This window comes from Eleutherodactylus coqui, chromosome 5 (assembly GCF_035609145.1).
Source record: "Eleutherodactylus coqui strain aEleCoq1 chromosome 5, aEleCoq1.hap1, whole genome shotgun sequence".
Lineage (NCBI taxonomy): Eukaryota > Metazoa > Chordata > Amphibia > Anura > Eleutherodactylidae > Eleutherodactylus > Eleutherodactylus coqui.
The window spans coordinates 39,178,874-39,196,878 of record NC_089841.1 but is presented as its reverse complement, the minus strand read 5'-3'; the positions used below and the strand labels follow the sequence as shown (position 1 = coordinate 39,196,878).

Below are 18,005 nucleotides of genomic sequence, written 5' to 3'. Positions count from 1 at the left end.
AGAAGATGAAGGAAAGCCCCGGAGGAACCCCCTTCTCTCCATCTCAGCTGTGCTGGAGTGACATCCCCGCTGCGTCGATGCCAGGGTTCACCTGCAGGGGAGAATAAGTTAAGCCCCAGCAGCACGTAATTTACTTGTTCTCCCTTGCAGGCAATCCCAGACATCGCACTGCTGGGGATTTCCTTATTCTTCCCTGCAGAGGAACCCCGGTTGAGATGAAGGGAAGCCCTGCATAGAAGGGAGATCCCCTGGGGCTTTCCTTCATCTCTATCTCTTCACGCTGCAGGGAGTGAGAGGTTCCCATGCAGAGGAATTCCTTTTCTCCCTGTTGTGGGACAGCTGAACAGCACATTTTTAATTTCTTGCTGTAAACTCCCAGCGGGGACTAGCCAAAGCTTACAGCGGGACATTGAGAATGTGTGTTACCATGCAGGGCGGCGCAGGGTCCCGCGGTCAGCGCGCGCCGCAGCGGCGTCCTGGAGCTCTGACGTCGGGGCTCTCCCGGCGACGTGGGGCGGCCAGTGTGCGGCGGCGTGGGCGTGTCCGCCCGTAGGGTGCCGCCCGCACTCCTCCACCTCTCTTGTGCACTAGTGAGGAGTTTGCTCCTCCCACTCTCCGCCCCTGGGCGGAGTCTTGTAGTTATAAGGCTGGCAGTGACCTGAGCTCACTGCCAGTTATTGGTTCTGTCAGCTTCTAGTCAGTTCTGTCTGCAGCTAGTCTCAGTCAGTCTCTAGTTTGCTTGTCAGCTTCTTTTCCAGCTTGCCTGTTGCGCACTATTTTCTGTTTGGTCACTCCATCTGCCTTTTATGTTGGCACTCTGTCCCCCGTTAGTTAGATTCTTCCGTGCAGTCGCCAGGTCCCTAGCCAGGGTAGGGACGGCCGTCCAGTTGTCCGCCTGGGGTTAGCCAGGGTCGAGGCAAGTAGGCAGGGACAGCGGGGTGCGGTAAGTTCAGGGTACCCCACCTGGCGCTCGGGGGGGGTCAGTGCCGTAACAATGTGCTTCTGTGTTTAGTGGAAAGGCAGCACTCCCTCCCCCCTTATCTCCATTCTTCTCCCATTCTGATTGTTTAGAAGTTTAAATTAAACAATCCAAATGATTACCTAATCAATTTCCTCCTTCCCCTTGCTATCCAGCTCCTATAGGAGTCCATGGAAACTCCTGTGCATCGCGCACCAAAGATAGGTCAGGTCGAGTCACTGAGACAGAACGGTTCTTATTGGAGTAATCAATTCACTGGAAAGAACCTATCAAAAAGATTTCAATTAAAATTTAACTTTTATTAATATAATCCTAAAATAAATCGGATCCACTACTATAAAGATAGACAAAAACATAAAAACTGTAACCTGGTTAGAAAAACCACTATTCCCCAGGTTAGTAGAGAGTGCCACTAGTGTCAAGAGCAAGTATTCCCTGCTGCTCATTAGTGTCCGCATCACAGTGCATGCAGAATAGGAGATTCATTGTATCCTCTAGTCTGAATTGGGCCCCTGGATCTAAGTGACCTATATTCCTCTGCCTTCAGTGTCGGGCCAGTATTATCCCAATGCATTGGTCAGCACCGACCAGAGTTGGATATCGGACTGTCAGGGTAGAGTCCTATTCCCGAGCGTCCCTAATACATTAGTTAGAGCTCAGAACGATGACATACCCCTGTTCCCCGCAGTGTCCTGGAGGCCTCTGTACATACACTCCCAGATAGTAGTTAAGGGTATATGTTGTAATCAAAATGCTCACATATGGGGTCTCAGATCCTAAACAGAGGTGGGCTCCGGTCACAACCACAGCCCATGTCAGGAAGGACTTTTTTTTTTATATACATCATGCACTTGATCTGGATTATGATTTCTCCAGCAGGCTTTGGGGTATTTTGCCGCTTCCGAATTATATCGTGTGCACACTTCGTGGAGCAAATTAGACACAAGCTATCAGCCTCATATCCAAAATGGCTCTCTGCCCAGAAACAGCCAGACAGGGCCTTTTATTGTACAGACACACAATGGGCGTGCAACAGGTTACATCAGTAACATATAGGATTCTCATTTGTCGGATCACATAGAATCCCCCCTCCTTCCTGCCCACCTTCTCTCAAGTCCAATGTATAAGCAAGTCTTTGTCTCACAAACGTGCTCAAAACTGAAACTGGAAGTACATATCTCTTTGTTCAAGAAGATTCTATGTGTGGGGGATGGGGAGGACTGGGAAAACACTCAAGCAATAACATAACACTGTGATTTAACTCTTTCCTTATTCAGCAGAGTTCCACATTAGGCTGAAGTCACAAAACACACATAATATGTCTAGTGCAAATCGATAGACATTTTACACCAACCAATCATCATGTCTATCACAATCCCCCCTTAAAATGTCTATCCTCTAACTCTCTATCTAATTTTCACAGTTCTCTGCGCGTGAGCCTATAACCGGAGCGCGTTGAAGGTTCGTTTTAGAGTCTTCAAGGGGGTGTAGGACTTGTCCACTCCTTCTGGGGATGCATCCAGCAAGCTCATGGTGGGAGCGGCTTTTCCAGCATCAGTTTCACAGGTCTCTCTGACACAGGGAATAACACAGCAGACTAGAACAGAAAAGGTAACCATCAGTTCACATACAACAGCAACGCCCGTCTGTGCCAGGATCCTTTACCACCCGCTCATCCATGGCGAGTACTGGTCCCAAAAGTTAGCTCTTTTTAGTTAGTGCGGTCAGCTTCTTAATGGCAACTGCGTCTTTACCCGCGGGTCACGTGTCGTCTAGGATGTAGGTACAACAAGTCTCCCCTATCATCTTTACAGACACTCCCCTTTTTAGCTAAAGTCATATCTAATGTCATTCTATTTTTAAAAAAGTCATAGTCGAAGTAGGTCCTATTGGTCGACTAGTCCCTATAAGGCGTCTCTAGTATAATTTATAAACCACTGCTAATTATAATAAACATAATTAATCCAATCAACGTTTATTTACCATAATGATCAGGAAAATGGACTCGAATCTAGTTTTAACTTGGTCTCTAATTTTTAAAACTTGTCAGGTACCCCCCTTGGCTATCCTATGACGTCAATGTACACGTGTAGATCAAAACTACCACCAGGGGTCTCTCTTCTCGCTCTAGTATAATGTTACAATACTAGTAGCGTGCACAGGTACGCACGGCGTGGGACTCCCTAATCTTCACCCACACCAATGTCCCTCCTGGAGATAGTCCTAATGGTGAACACGTCCAGGTCGCCTCACCCTTGCGTCAGGGTTTTCCCACTGCCCGTAAGTCCCTACTCCTAGGAGGGGGGGATCCCTACCTCACCTCAGAGGGAGGCCATGGATTCCCTGGGCTCATTTCCGGGCATCCATACCCTCTATCTGTACAAGTTAACACCCCACAGGGTGTGCCCTCGCCGGAACCTAAGGTCTTCTGCACTATCCCTTGGCAAATGGGAATTCCACTGACAATCCATCTTAGGAGATCGGGGCAGGCACAGTACTAGTACATTTCTCCTTTTCTTTGGTAGCGTATGTGGTTGGCATTATCGGAACTGGCTCTTCATCTTTTTTAAACAAGGGAAATATTGGTGAGTTCCCCAAAAATCTCCCTCTACCCTGCCTAATTGCCTGGCAGGTGTAGTTTCCAGGGTAGTCAGTAATACTCTCTCCGGTGCAAAACACTAAAGTAGTTATAGAGTATTCCTTCTTCCATTTCTCACGGACAGTGTAATTAGCGGAAATGTTCGTGAAGAGACTAAGCATCTACAGGGAGATTTAGGGGGACCATCCCCGAGTGTAGTCGGGCACTACCGCACACGCAACAGTTAGACTTGGTGCTCCTGTTAGCATTGTACCTCATCAACTCCAACCAGAGATTCTGGTCAGAGTAGCCAGTCGCTACTGTCAAGGTGTCCTCAAAAGGTAGGGTCGGCTATGATCATCATGTTCGTCAAGGTCTTTATCTTACGGCGGAGGGGGTTAATTATGGGCACGGGACTAAGTGAAGGCTTCCATTCGGCTGCATCTACCATACCCCTTATTTTAAACTTCCCTAAGGGATCTGTCCTCCCGTACCGGTATGTCCCCAGACTATAAGTCTCCCCCGTCCCCCGGGCTTGGATCTCCCATGGTTAGTGTAACAACCGCATTAAAACCAAGCAGCATACTAAGTTCAGCCTTCCAATACCTGCTGTCCTTATTACTCTCAAGGAGGGTTATACGACTAATTAGGGATTTCCCGCTCTTATCTTTCTTATTTAAGGCACTTCGCGGTTTATAGGACTAGTCTATTCCTGTGTTCCATCCCACTAATCCCCAATAACGGCAGTCTTCTCCCCAGACTTTATCAGTGGCGCAAACATATTGTATTCCCCGGGTATATAAGTCATATAACCAGCTGGACTGAGCTAAATCTGGCCTGCGGTGGGATCTTGTGCCTAGACACGGGACCACAGTACAATAGTCGAAGGAATATGCGGCTACTTGAGCATTGGACGAGTTATACTAGAAGGTAACCATACCCCCATATTCTTCCGACTAAGGATTCCAGTTGCCACCCTCCTCTCTCACTAGCCCTAACCAGAGTAATGTCTTTGGCACAACTAAGACTGGTCTCCCGGATCTGAAGCTTTCTTACAGTATGAAGCATGGATCCATGTAAGTCTTTCGGCTAGTTTCACAGCTGTGGCAGTAGTCAGAAGCACCTGGTAGGGGCCATCAAATCGGGGCTCAAGAGGGTGCTTCCTGGGGAACTTCTTGACGCACACCCAATCCCCAGGCTGCAAGATATGTGTCCCAGTGTCTGTCTCTGAGTCTGGAAGAGAACACCTGTGCATAGGCTTTGGTTAGTTCTTTAACAACGGAAATCACATACTTAGTCAACACATCAGATTGTAATTGTAACTACTGAGAATAGTAACGACCTAGACTTGGGGCTAGCCCAAACAATCTCGTAGGGAGATAATGTATAATCCCCCCTGGGTTCATATCTAACACTGTATAAGGCTATTGGATGACAGCCTTTCCAAAGTGGCGTCATTTTTAAGTATCTTACTTTTTAGCGTGCCACTACGTCTCTCCACCTTTCCACTACTCTAAAGATGGTAGAGTATGTAAAAGGCCTGGGATACACCCAGAGCAGACATGACATGTTACATTCACCTGCGATGTTTATACCTCTGTCTGACTCTGAATCACCTCTGGTACCCCATATTCACAGTTTACCTCGTTCATGAGCTTCTTTGCGGTTACCTACTTGTTTGCCTTGGTAACAGGGTCGGCCTCCAACCTGCAAAGACATCAACAACAACAAGCACGTATTCATACTTCCCAACAAGTGGGAGCTGAACGTAGTCAATTTGCAATCCCTGAAATGGGTAGAGTGGTCCCGGCAAGTGTGATGTGGCAAATTTACTTCTGCCCTGACTCACCTATGGCATAGATCATGCTAAACAGGACAAATGATGCAGCAGCTACGGAGAACCCAGAAGTCGCCCATCCTCTTTCAAGCGTCGTCGTCATTGCTGCTTCACTAGGTGGGTCTTTCCGTCCACCAGCTGGGCCACCATGGGATACAGGAACTGTGGTGGGCAAGTGCTGTTGACTGTTCACCACACGCTGTCCTGTTTCTGCTGCTCCCATATTAGTCCATTTATTCTTTTCTTCCTTGCTGGCTTGTAACTGTAAAAGTCTTTAGCATATCAAAGTCCAAATTTTTGTCAATGTCCAAAGTTTTTACCACTGACTCATGCCGTCAGTATCTTTCTTCTTTCTTCCACGGCTTGAGGGCCGCTGCCTTTGCTGCGCTGTCAGCGAGGGTGTCGTCTCTCGCCTCTCCAGTGTAGGAATCGGTGCGAACTCTCAACTTTGTCAGGTAGAAGTAGGGCCTCCATGCGACTCTGTACCGCTGCACCATTCTCAATTGGTTGTCCTGCTAAGGTAAAAACTGTCTGGCCTTCCATATTGGGCCGTAATCATGAGCTGTGCCAAATGCATACCAGGAGTCAGTGTAAAGGGTTGCCGGTCTTACCTCTCGCCACTCTACACGCCTCAGTGAGGGCCTTCAATTCCGCTTCTTGTACTGAGACATGCGGAGGCAGAGCTTCTGCTTCTAGGACATCTTGTTGTGTGACCACTGCATATCCGATGTGGAGTCATCAGTCCTCACCCTGGTACCATCTGCAAAAAGCTCAACATATGCATTATCAACAGAGGTTCTGATAACTGTTTGCATATCTGCAGTTTCTTACTGTATTAGTACTAAATAATCGTGCTGATGTTCTATTTCACATGGCTCGGAGTCTTGTTATCTTATTCCATTTATTTATTTTTTTTCAAACCCAATAGCTGATCTACAACACCTAGATCATCTATGGCCCAGATCACCTATGCCTCCCCCCTTTTGAACCGCAATACTCAATGGAAAAAGAGTCATTGCGTTCAAACTAGTAAACCAAGAGGTCAAGGTGACATTGTATGCAGCGAAGTCTGAGCGAAAATCTCCTTACAAAAAAAAGTTTTTCCTTTCAGGTCGCAGTTAGCGTTTTTTAACACAAGGGGGCGCCACACAATTCAAATTTTACGTCACCCAGTGTAATAGCATTTCAGGGGAAGTCCAGCCTTTAGCTTTTACTCTTCTGTCGGAATATAATTATAGCTTCAGTGTAAACTGACACTAGAATATACAAAAGACTTAAAGAAAAACTAAAGAATACGGATGAATTAACATCCTACTCTGGGCAATTCAGTCCCTCTTTCTTCACATAAAAAGTAAAATTACTTCACCAAATTGCATGAAAAAGTTTGCTGGGTGACTATAGGGAAATTATTCCATCTGTAGGAGCCTTCCATAACATCATCTGTCTGAGTATCCATTGGAGAAGCGGGCAGTGGAAAACAGAGCCCCTGGGAACATGAGAGAGCGTCCCCTGTCATGTATTCCTGGTCTCTGCCCCCCATGCATCAACTCCAATCTTCCATGCACTATAAACCAGCTTAGTCATCTACTATGTCCCAAGCTGCATCTTCACAAAGGTTTGTTTCCCTGAACTTATCACACATCCAAAGTGGCCACATCTTGGAGCGTAACAAAGTCCGGTCAAACAAAACCTTACTTCAGACAATCATGATGTTAGCACTGGATACAGTGGCATTGGGGAATATAGGCCTCCCAAATGCAGCAAAATGGCCGCCAGAGACAGAAAGGGGCGGGGCTACAGATCTCCCAGGTGAGGCAAAATGGCCGCTGGAGGAATGGGCGGACCCAGGAGTAGCAGCACTTCCAGGTGAGGCAAGATGGCCGCTGGAGGAGGAAGGGGCGGGGCCAGGTCCTGTCCCGGATGGGGAGGGACCGGAAGTAACATCACACACCCTGAAAGTGAGCACATGGGGGAAAGTGCTGCAGAGTCACACTATGTGGAGCTGTAAACATTGCAAGCGCGGCCGCCATTACAGGGAGGGGCTGTAGTCAACACAAAGGCATTACATTGTTCATTGGCAATACACATACCCCCCCCTACATGCTTTCCCCTCTTCAATCTCTTAACTACGTTATACCTCCTCCTAGCAATCTAAAAACACCTTTCTTTCTGCTAGGCTTCCTGCTCATCTTCTGAAAACTTTCTACAACTTATCTTACCTGTCCATGACCTAACATTTCTTTCTGCAACTTTTCCTGATCCTTTCCCATCAGCAACCAAATCACAAGCTCTATGACCTTTGTCCTTGCTCACTTTGCTCAACTCTATTCTATTCGAAGTTTCTATTCATTCTATTCGAAGACACAGTAGTGTTTCTCTTGTAAAATCTGCTTTCTTCAAATCCTTCCAATATAACCTCTTTCCCACTCAGATTACAATGCACATTAATTCTACAAAACACAGGGAAAGACAAAGTAAACAGAAAGGGTTAATTGGAAAAAGCTTTCAGTTCACTCTCTTATCAGCAGCCCTCCCCCCTGATAATAAACACTGCACATTCTTTCTATAGTACCAAACAGACGGGATTACTGGAGAATACCCACAACGGCTCAAGGTATATATCTCATCTACCTTTATAACAGCCCACCGTATACTAGTAATCCCCAAGAGCACTCCTTGTACACGATCTAGACAGGACATTTAGCTATACACAGAGACTGACGATTATTTTCAATGACCAAGAGTTTCTGGAGCCAGCCGTCACACCACGGCTATATTCACCCGTAAATACCTTTTCACATATGAGAACATAACACGCTCAATCATAAAAGGTAAATATACGTATCATAAATCTTCCTAACCTCACACTAGTTTTACCTAGGAGAAAGTGTCACTGGCGTGTTCCCTCAGACGTAAACAGCCGAGTCCGCCCTCTCGACACATTAACCCTCACAGAATTTATCTCTTGGTCTTGCATAAACAATTTTTAACCGTCTCAGACACAACAGCATACAAAATACCCCTAGACAGGTAACATGGTGATTTTCCGAGTGGACAGAACTAGAGTTATTACCTGTCTTTCAGTGAAGGTCCAGTCTGGATCAGGAACAGGCAGAAAAGCAGTCAGAACCCAGCTCACATCGGTAGATTTACATAAAGCAATCTTACCGTGTTCTGTAGATTTTCGGGCCCCTGAGTTCTGCGTGCCATCTGCCGATCTCTGTACGTTCCAGGCTGTGACCTCACAGATCCACTCGCTCACCCAGGGACTCCACTGATCTGGATTATGATTTCTCCAGCAGGCTTTGGGGTATTTTGCCGCTTCCGAATTATATCGTGTGCACACTTCGTGGAGCAAATTAGACACAAGCTATCAGCCTCATATCCAAAATGGCTCTCTGCCCAGAAACAGCCAGACAGGGCCTTTTATTGTACAGACACACAATGGGCGTGCAACAGGTTACATCAGTAACATATAGGATTCTCATTTGTCGGATCACATAGAATCCCCCCTCCTTCCTGCCCACCTTCTCTCAAGTCCAATGTATAAGCAAGTCTTTGTCTCACAAACGTGCTCAAAACTGAAACTGGAAGTACATATCTCTTTGTTCAAGAAGATTCTATGTGTGGGGGATGCGGAGGACTGGGAAAACACTCAAGCAATAACATAACACTGTGATTTAACTCTTTCCTTATGCAGCAGAGTTCCACATTAGGCTGAAGTCACAAAACACACATAATACGTCTAGTGCAAATCGATAGACATTTTACACCAACCAATCATCATGTCTATCACACACTGGTGGTCTTTATTCATCCCTCTCAGATCCAGATGATCGTATCCTGAAAGGAATCTAACGACCTGCTAATGAGGTTATCTGTCTATTAGGATCACAGGAACCTTCATTAGCTAATAACTGTTATCGTTACACTGTCTTTATGAAAATTTCGTATCATCTAAACTTTATCCTAAAAAAAAAAAAAACCTATATCCTATCATCAACACATTTCCTCAGCAATTTATCATATAGCTGATTCATCGGGATGACAGAGATGGCCTATAGATGCACATACAGCATTGATGTTTGGCTATATGTGCTAATGTAGCCGTGCCTAAAGTTCAGCTATTGTCTGTAAGGATAATTCATCAAGGTGGTGAAAACTCATGATGCATTCACATAGAAGCTAGTGTGACGCTCCAGGAGGTTTAAACACCAGGCAAACAACAAAAGTCTGTTCGTGTTTGTTTATTCAAATGAGAGGTTATAACATAAACAGCTGGTATCCCAGTAAAAGTGGAAGAAATCAAAAGTCCTTCAAGTTCAATGCAGTAAGTAGTATGAACATCTGACTGTCCTTTGTATCCATAGCAATAGACAATATAACAGTGGTAGTTCTGGTTCAGGCAGCTTTTACCAGCTTGAAGTGGAGCCTCCTTGGTGGCAACCTCTTAGTAGACTTGTGAGTAGCTTCCTCTAGTCAGTAGGAACAGGGATCTCATCAGCCTCCTGGGAAGACAAACTCCTGCTTTCGTCTTCCACCGTGCACATGTCTGAAGCACACAGACAGACACACCCACCCTGCTCTGCAGACTGACTCCTTTTATATCACACACCCACCCTGCTCTGCAGACTGACTCCTTTTATATCACACACCCACCCTGCTCTGCAGACTGACTCCTTTTATATCACACACCCACCCTGCTCTGCAGACTGACTCCTTTTATATCACACACACACCACTGCTCTGCAGACTGACTCCTTTTATATCACACACACACCACTGCTCTGCAGACTGACTCCTTTTATATCACACACACACCACTGCTCTGCAGACTGACTCCTTTTATATCACACACACACCACTGCTCTGCAGACTGACTCCTTTTATATCACACACACACCACTGCTCTGCAGACTGACTCCTTTTATATCACACACCCACCCTGCTCTGCAGACTGACTCCTTTTATATCACACACCCACCCTGCTCTGCAGACTGACTCCTTTTATATCACACACCCACCCTGCTCTGCAGACTGACTCCTTTTATATCACACACCCACCCTGCTCTGCAGACTGACTCCTTTTATATCACACACCCACCCTGCTCTGCAGACTGACTCCTTTTATATCACACACACACCACTGCTCTGCAGACTGACTCCTTTTGTATCTAGCTGGTGCCTGAGCTCCACCTGGCTCAGGTGAAAACCTGTACTGGAGCGAGGATGCGAGGCCTACATCACCGAGTTGAGCAACCTCTGCGTCACATATCTTTCATCACTGACTTCTCCTCTCACCCTACTACACTAGATTTTTTGCTATATGCACCCATACAACCACACAAATACACAGCCTCCAGGTTAACTTTCCACGAGTAGACTCATACAGCCTTGATGCCTGGCTATAAGCGCTAAGCAGCCACACACACACACAGTCTCTGGGTTAACTATCCCAACTGTGCACATACAGCCTGATCAATGCTGTGCGATATATCACACATATGGCACGTGCGCTTAACGCAAGATACTTGCACAGAACCCCATTAAGATCCAGGGCTGTTATTCTCTATGGTGCGCGACTTCAGAGCTCAGAGCGCATGCGCAAGAGAAATGTTATTCGGTATCGCGAGAAGTCGGCAAGAATATGCCGTAATCAGAGTACCCGAGATTGGGGTCCACGGCGCATGCATGGGAGTGGTGTGACATCCTCAAATATTGCGAGAGTTCGACAGGAAGCAGTAGCCCTTTAGGAACGATTGCTGATAGGTCAAAAATAAGTGCGAGCCCCCCATCATCAGAAGGTGGAGCTATCGCTACTTAAACGTAGGCGGAATCAAAGCCCACCCAGACTATCAGCTTACTCTGGGAGATCTAACCCGGAGGCTGTGTGTTTGTATGGCTGCCAGGCATCAAGGCCGTATGAGTCTACTCTTGGAAAGTTAACTCAGAGGCTGTGCATTTGCGTGGTTGTATGGGTGCATATAGCAAAAAATCTTGCTTGAAGGTGTTTTAGGCCCCATTGCACACTTGTAGAGCCCTTGAGTGTCCCCACAAATGACCCCATTTTGAAAATTAGACCCCTTAAAGAATTCATCTAGGGGTGTACTGCGTATTTTGACCCCACAGTTTCTGAATAAATCTAAGCAAAGCAAAAGGATAAAAATACTATTTAAATTTTTTGGGCAATTGTGTCATTTTAAAAAACGTTTTTTTCTGTACAGCACACACATGAATGAAGACTTGCACCCCAAACCTAATACCTCTGCTTGTTCTGTGTTTGGGGTATCTTTCTAATCTGCTTACTGGACACATGGCTGGGCAATAACAGATGGAAAATCCTTTGACTTTCAGGGCACAACTGAATAAATTCAAGGCCCTATTGCTCACTTGTAGAGCAATCAAGCTGCCAAAAGGATATAACGCCCCCCCCCCCCCCACACACACACACACAAAAGACCCCATTTATCTAGGTGTGCACTGAGAATTCTAAACCCACCGTTGTTTGCAAAAATTATTATAAAGCATGTGAAAAATAAAATGTAATTTTTTTCATAAATGTCCCTTTTATTACAGTTTCCTTTGTTTCAAACTGGGAAGACGCACCCAAATGTTACAGCACTAGTTCTTCTTTGTTCAGCAATAACCCCATTGTAGCCCCAATCTTCTTATAGGACTCACGGCTAGGCCTATGATGGAGGGAACACCCCATTGGATTTCAGGGCACAACTGCACACTTGTGTAGGGGGGGGGGGGGGGGGGGGGGAAATGACTCCTTAAAAATGATCCCCCCCCCCCCCCCCGTGCACTTTTTTGGCATTCCCTAAATCTTAGATAAAAGTAATAATGTAAACTGGTCGGTATGTCTTAAAACAGGGGTAATTACGGAGGCCTTGTAAGCAGTGTACGGGGGTCGGCTCCGCAGGATACAGTGGAGTCTTGAACAAAAGAGGCGACTCCAACTCATTTGTAAAAATGAGATTTTACTTAGTTTAGTAAAACCCTTTACCAAAAAGAACCCCCCCCCCCCCCCCCCAGATATTTACATACACTCATCTGGGCACCCGAGACCCTTATTCCATTATTTTACCATCAAACAGATATCACAGTATATAGCATACAAGCCAAGGAAATGTATATAACTTGTAACTTTTAGACCTTTGTAGAAAGCGCTCTCTCCCACTCTGGGAATTACAGCTCTATGGAGTTCTCTGTGTTTGAGGGTTATTAAATATACAGATCAGTCACCAGTAGTGGGGCCTGTGACAGACAGTATGCCTAACTAAACTAACTAACTACAGGCCTTGTTATTAGCCTTGAGCAGTTTGGCACCAAACATACAATGCGGTGCGTACATGGTTACATCAGAGGCCTTGGTACTCTGGCTGACCTGGGTCTGTTGGGTACCTCTATGCTTTGTCTGGAACGGCAGGAATAGGAGTTCATCCGAGAACCATGTGAACTCACTAACTCTGCAACTTCTGAGCCCGGTCCTTAAAGCAATCTTCTCTATTAGGATGGGGGTCTGACAAATTCTGAAACAGTCTCTAGTTCAGCTCACCTTCACTGTAACTCCGGTTCTTTGCGGGTCCTTTTCCATGTGGATCACATTGGCTCACTCTCTCCAGTCCTCCAAGGCACACTTTACAAGATGGCTGACACACGCGTCTCTCTTTTCTTCTGAGCTCTATCCGGTCTGGGCAGTGATGATGCACTTCCTCTCCCCTGTTGCATTGTTTGTGGTCAAACAACAAAATGTCAGTTATAACAGCATAAACTTACAGAAACAGGTACATTCACAACAGGAGGGCTGTTTCACCATCTTACAGCCTTGTTTGGATGGTCACATGGGGCAATAAAATCGGGTATAACTCCTCCTCCCATGCTTGCTACAAACCCAACACTTTTTGGGGGGTATTTCTTGACCTCAGTGGCAGGGCTGGGGTGTAAAATGTGTCACTCTGTGAGGCTTTGTAAGCTTGATGAGGTGCAGCGGTCTCACACAGAAGGCGCCCAATGAGCTGCTCCTGGAACTGCATGAAGGCGAGGGTTCCCGGGGCTTCTCGTAAATTCTTGTGAATTCTGTAGGCATTACAGGAAGTAATCTGAATAATGCCGGGCTCACACGGCCGTTTGTTGAATCCACTTGTGGAGACCTGCAGCAGATCCCAGCTGTGAGCCCGGCGGTGTGATGTAATGTACTGCACATAACTGCGTACTCACACAGGCGCTCATGTGCAGTACTCCATTTTTTGTTCGTTTATATTTCCCGTGTCATCACTTAGTAACGATACGAGTACCAGCAGCCCCTACACAATGTACGGGCTGCGGGTATATCCGTGACTATTGAGCACAATGTCGCGAATATCCACAGTAAAATAGAACATGCTGCGTTCTGTTTTCTGCGAGTGGATTATGTAATTCTGAGCGGAATTGTGTAATCCAATGTATTTGATTGATCCACGTATTGCTACGGATCAAATGCATGCAGAATCCGCAATTCCTATCTGGTGGTGTGAGACAGGCCTAAGGTAGATCGTTACCTTTATATACCATTGTATAATGGCGAACACGTGACCGGGATCCACTTAATGAGCCCTCTGGTCACTGTTCCAGGCTATCTACTACCTTTAGTAGCCTGGAGCAAGGAGATTTTCAATTTCCCAGGCCTTCTCCAGCTTATGTGCTTGCGTCTGCCATTTTACCAATGGGCAAGGACAAGTTCGCGGATAAAGATCCCATCGGGGGACAAATCCTGGGGGCCTAAGTAAGTAATTTTATCTCCCCTCATAGATGTTTGATCCAACTTTTTTATTTATCCAATAGATAACGGTGATCATGTGTAGGGATGAGCGAGCGTACTCAGAAAAGCACTACTCGCTCGAGTAATGTGCTTTATCCGAGTATCGCAGTGCTCGTCCCTGAAGATTCGGGTGCCGCTGCGGCTGACAGGTGAGTCGCAGCGGGGAGCAGGGGAGAGCGGGCGGAAGAGAGGGAGAGAAAGATCTCCCCTCCGTTCCTCCCCGCTCTCCCCTGCAGCTCCCCGCTCCGTGCCGGCACCCGAATCTTCAGGGACGAGCACTGCGATACTCGGATAAAGCACATTACTCAAGCGAGTAGTGCTTTTCCGAGTATGCTCGCTCATCCCTAATCATGTGACCAGAAACCACATACCGCAGCCCTCGGTGAAACCTTCGGGCTTTTGGCTACCTTTGGAAGCCAGGAGTAGGAAGATTTTAAATTTTCCAGGCAAACCTCGGCTTTTGCGCATTTGCTTGCCGTTTTGCTGCCAGGCGCATGCACAGTGAAAGGTCCGTGGATAAAGATCTTGTTGGGGGACAAATCTGGGGGCCTTAGGTAGGTAATTTCATCTTCCCTCACAGATACAATCCGTAAGAGATGAAACTTTAACTTTTTAAACACCTTTATGAGGATGCCGTGATCACGTGACTGGGGGTCGCACACCGCGGCCCCCGGTGACATCTAGGGCTATAGCAGCCAATAGCAGACAGCTGTCACACATGTTTTTACAGCCCTGTAGATTAAAGCCCAGACACACAGGATGTGAAAACACATATGGGTGGTCGCTGAAGAATTAATATCTTTTCAAATGTTTCCCCTTATTATCTCCAGTAATTTGTATATTTTTTTTATGGGATATTATGTGGTTTTTACGTGTTTTATCTTTTTTTCCATTTAGGTCTCTACAATATAGGATCCTCTGTTAATATCTTCTATATTAGAAATTTTTTCTGACCTACATGTCAAGGATGGAGAAGAACAGGACCAAGATGGCAGAGAGTATATTAAATCTCACCCTAGAGATAATCTTTCAGCTTACTGGAGAGGTGAGAGATACTGATGATGACACATTACATCATTCTAATCTATGGTAATAACAGATGATGTCACTGGAGAGGAGAAAGATTTTGATGATGTCACATTACATTATTCTTATCTATGGTAAGAGCAAATGATGTCACTGGAGGGCGGAGAGACTCTGATGATGTCACATTACATCATTTTATCTATGTTAACCCTTTGCAATCCAATTTTGGTTTCAGGGTTTCCTAGGGGGTTTTCTCTTTCTGTCATCATACAATGGTACCACCTGCTGGCTAGAGCTAGTACTGCAGTATTGGACATGCTGGAGAGGCCTCTGACAATAGAGCGGCCAGTAATATACAGTAAGAATACCCTGCTGGACGTTTTCTGACATCGGAAGCTGTACAGCCTTCGATCAGAATGTCTTCAGACGTCAGACAGTGGATTGGAAAGGGTTAATAACAGATTATATAATTTCCCAAAAAATTGCCAAATTTAGCCTAATGGTTATACTTTCCCAAAAGTGAATAATATAAGATTATATACTTTATTGATATATAAGCACTCAAAATAGATACTTTAAACAGATACTTTAAAATTAACCCCTTAAGGACATGGCTCTTTTTTTATTATTTGCGTTTTTTCCTCCCCCCTTTTAACCCTTTCCAATCCAATTTTGTATTCAGGGTTTCCTAAAAGGCTTACTTTCTTTGCTGTTATACAACGGTGCCCCTGCAGGCTAAAGCCAGTGTGTGTGCACCAGAGAGGCTCCAACAGCAGAGAGGCTGGCAATAGACGGTAAGAATACCCTGTCGGACGTCTTCTGACATTGGAGCTGTACAAGCTTCAATCAGAATGTAGGAAAACATCAGACAGTGGATTGGAAAGGGTTAAAAAATCATAACAGTTTTATTTATCCATCGCTGTTGTTGTCTAAGGGCTTGTTTTTTGCAGGATGCCATTTTCTGACCTCAATAACATTATTCCACAGTCTGACAGGCATTCTATCAAGCTATGCCATAGAACCACTACTCTGATGCTGCATAGTCATAGTCTCACATTGACTAGAAATCTAATGATCACACGCTCTCTCTATAAAAAAGCTGTCAGCGCAGCGCTGCCTTCACTATAGCCTACCTGAACTCCCTTGTTAAAGCCTGTGTGGTGAAACATATTTGGAGGGCATGTGTTACATATCTTTTAGACTAGATTTAGGGATGGCTTAACTATGCAAAAAATTATTATTGATAGCTAAGCATTGAGGTAGTCTTCTGTGGTCTGACAGAGACCTCTCTCATATCTCTAGCCTCTGTCACTACTGTGATTGATACATAATCAGCATAGGAGTTTATTGGGAAAATTGAATATGGCTGCTTATACAGCACCTCTATTAACTGACACCCTATGCATCCCATTATTGGTTGCCAACAGTAACATCATTTCCCCCAAATACTCTATGCTGTGTGACTATCTTAGTGGCCAAAGACAATTGCCCTCACAGTCTGCCTTGCAATATATATTTAATTCTTACATGGACTCAGTCAAGATTTAGTTCAGCCACCTATTCCTCAATTTTAAAGTGTCTTTGTCTGTTTTGAGGACATATATGTCAAAAAAGTATATAACATCATATTCTCTTTTGGGAGGGTATAACCAAAAGATAATTATTTTTGCCTTTGGCAATTTTGGGGGAATTAGGCTTATATAGCCAGGTATAACCTAGGGCTGCTCTCTTTCTATACAATAACAGATGATATGACTGGATAGGGTAGAAATTCAGATGATGACACATTACATCATTCTTATCTATGGTAATAACAGATGATGTCACTGGAGAGGGGAGAGATTTTGATGATGTCCTATTACATCATTCTCATCTATGGTAATAACAGATGATGTCACTGGAGAGAAAAGAGATTCTGATGATGTCACATTACATAATTCTTATCTATGGTAATAACAGATGATGACACTGGAGAGGTGATGGACTCTAGAAATGTCTGTAGTGATATTTATTACTGTCTCCCCATATACAGAATTACAAAGTAGTGAAGAAGACCTCTAGTTTTGACTGCCGGGCCCCTGTATGTGAAGGATGGGGAAGAAACCTGAACACAATTACGGTGCCCCCACCTCCCCCCCTGATACATGAGGACATCAATGTACAGAAGATTCTAGAACTCGCCAACAAGATGATTGAGCTGCTGACTGGAGAGGTGACGCTGCAGGGAATGCTGGGACATTATACAGTAACAGCACTGGAGGCTTCTGGGTGATGACTATATATTGTGTTGTCAGGTTCTTATAAGGTGTCAGGATGTCGCTGTCTATTTCTCCATGGAGGAGTGGGAGTATTTAGAAGGACACAAGGATCTGTACAAAGACGCCATGATGGAGACCCGCCAGCCGCTCCCATCACCAGGTAATAGACAGGACTAAATACACGGGAACTTTATTATCGGTATGTAAAGAATGACTTCAGTGTCTGTCTGTGTTTCCTCCAGTTCCATCCAGTAAGAGAAGCCCACCAGAGAGAAGTCCCTGTCCTCTTCCACAGGACCATCAGGTAAATAGAGATGTCCCTCTGATCTGTAGAAGGCTGTGAAGCTCTTGTCTTCAGTCTTATTAGATGTCTTCTACTTGTGTGATGAGGCCGGTGGAGATGGCAGGATTACCGCTGACCAGAGACATTACATGTTTTTGGGATCTTCTCCCAGTTTTCTGGCGGTGGAGACTAATGGTGGAAATAAGGAGTCAACGGGTTGGATTTATATCTATCTGCTCCT

General features: G+C 45.4%; 1 pseudogene; it reads left to right on the top strand.

Moving 5' to 3' along the window:
• The window catches only part of LOC136628745 (zinc finger protein 585A-like), a 183,923-nt pseudogene that overhangs the window by 62,599 nt on the left and 103,319 nt on the right, over nucleotides 1-18,005 (top strand).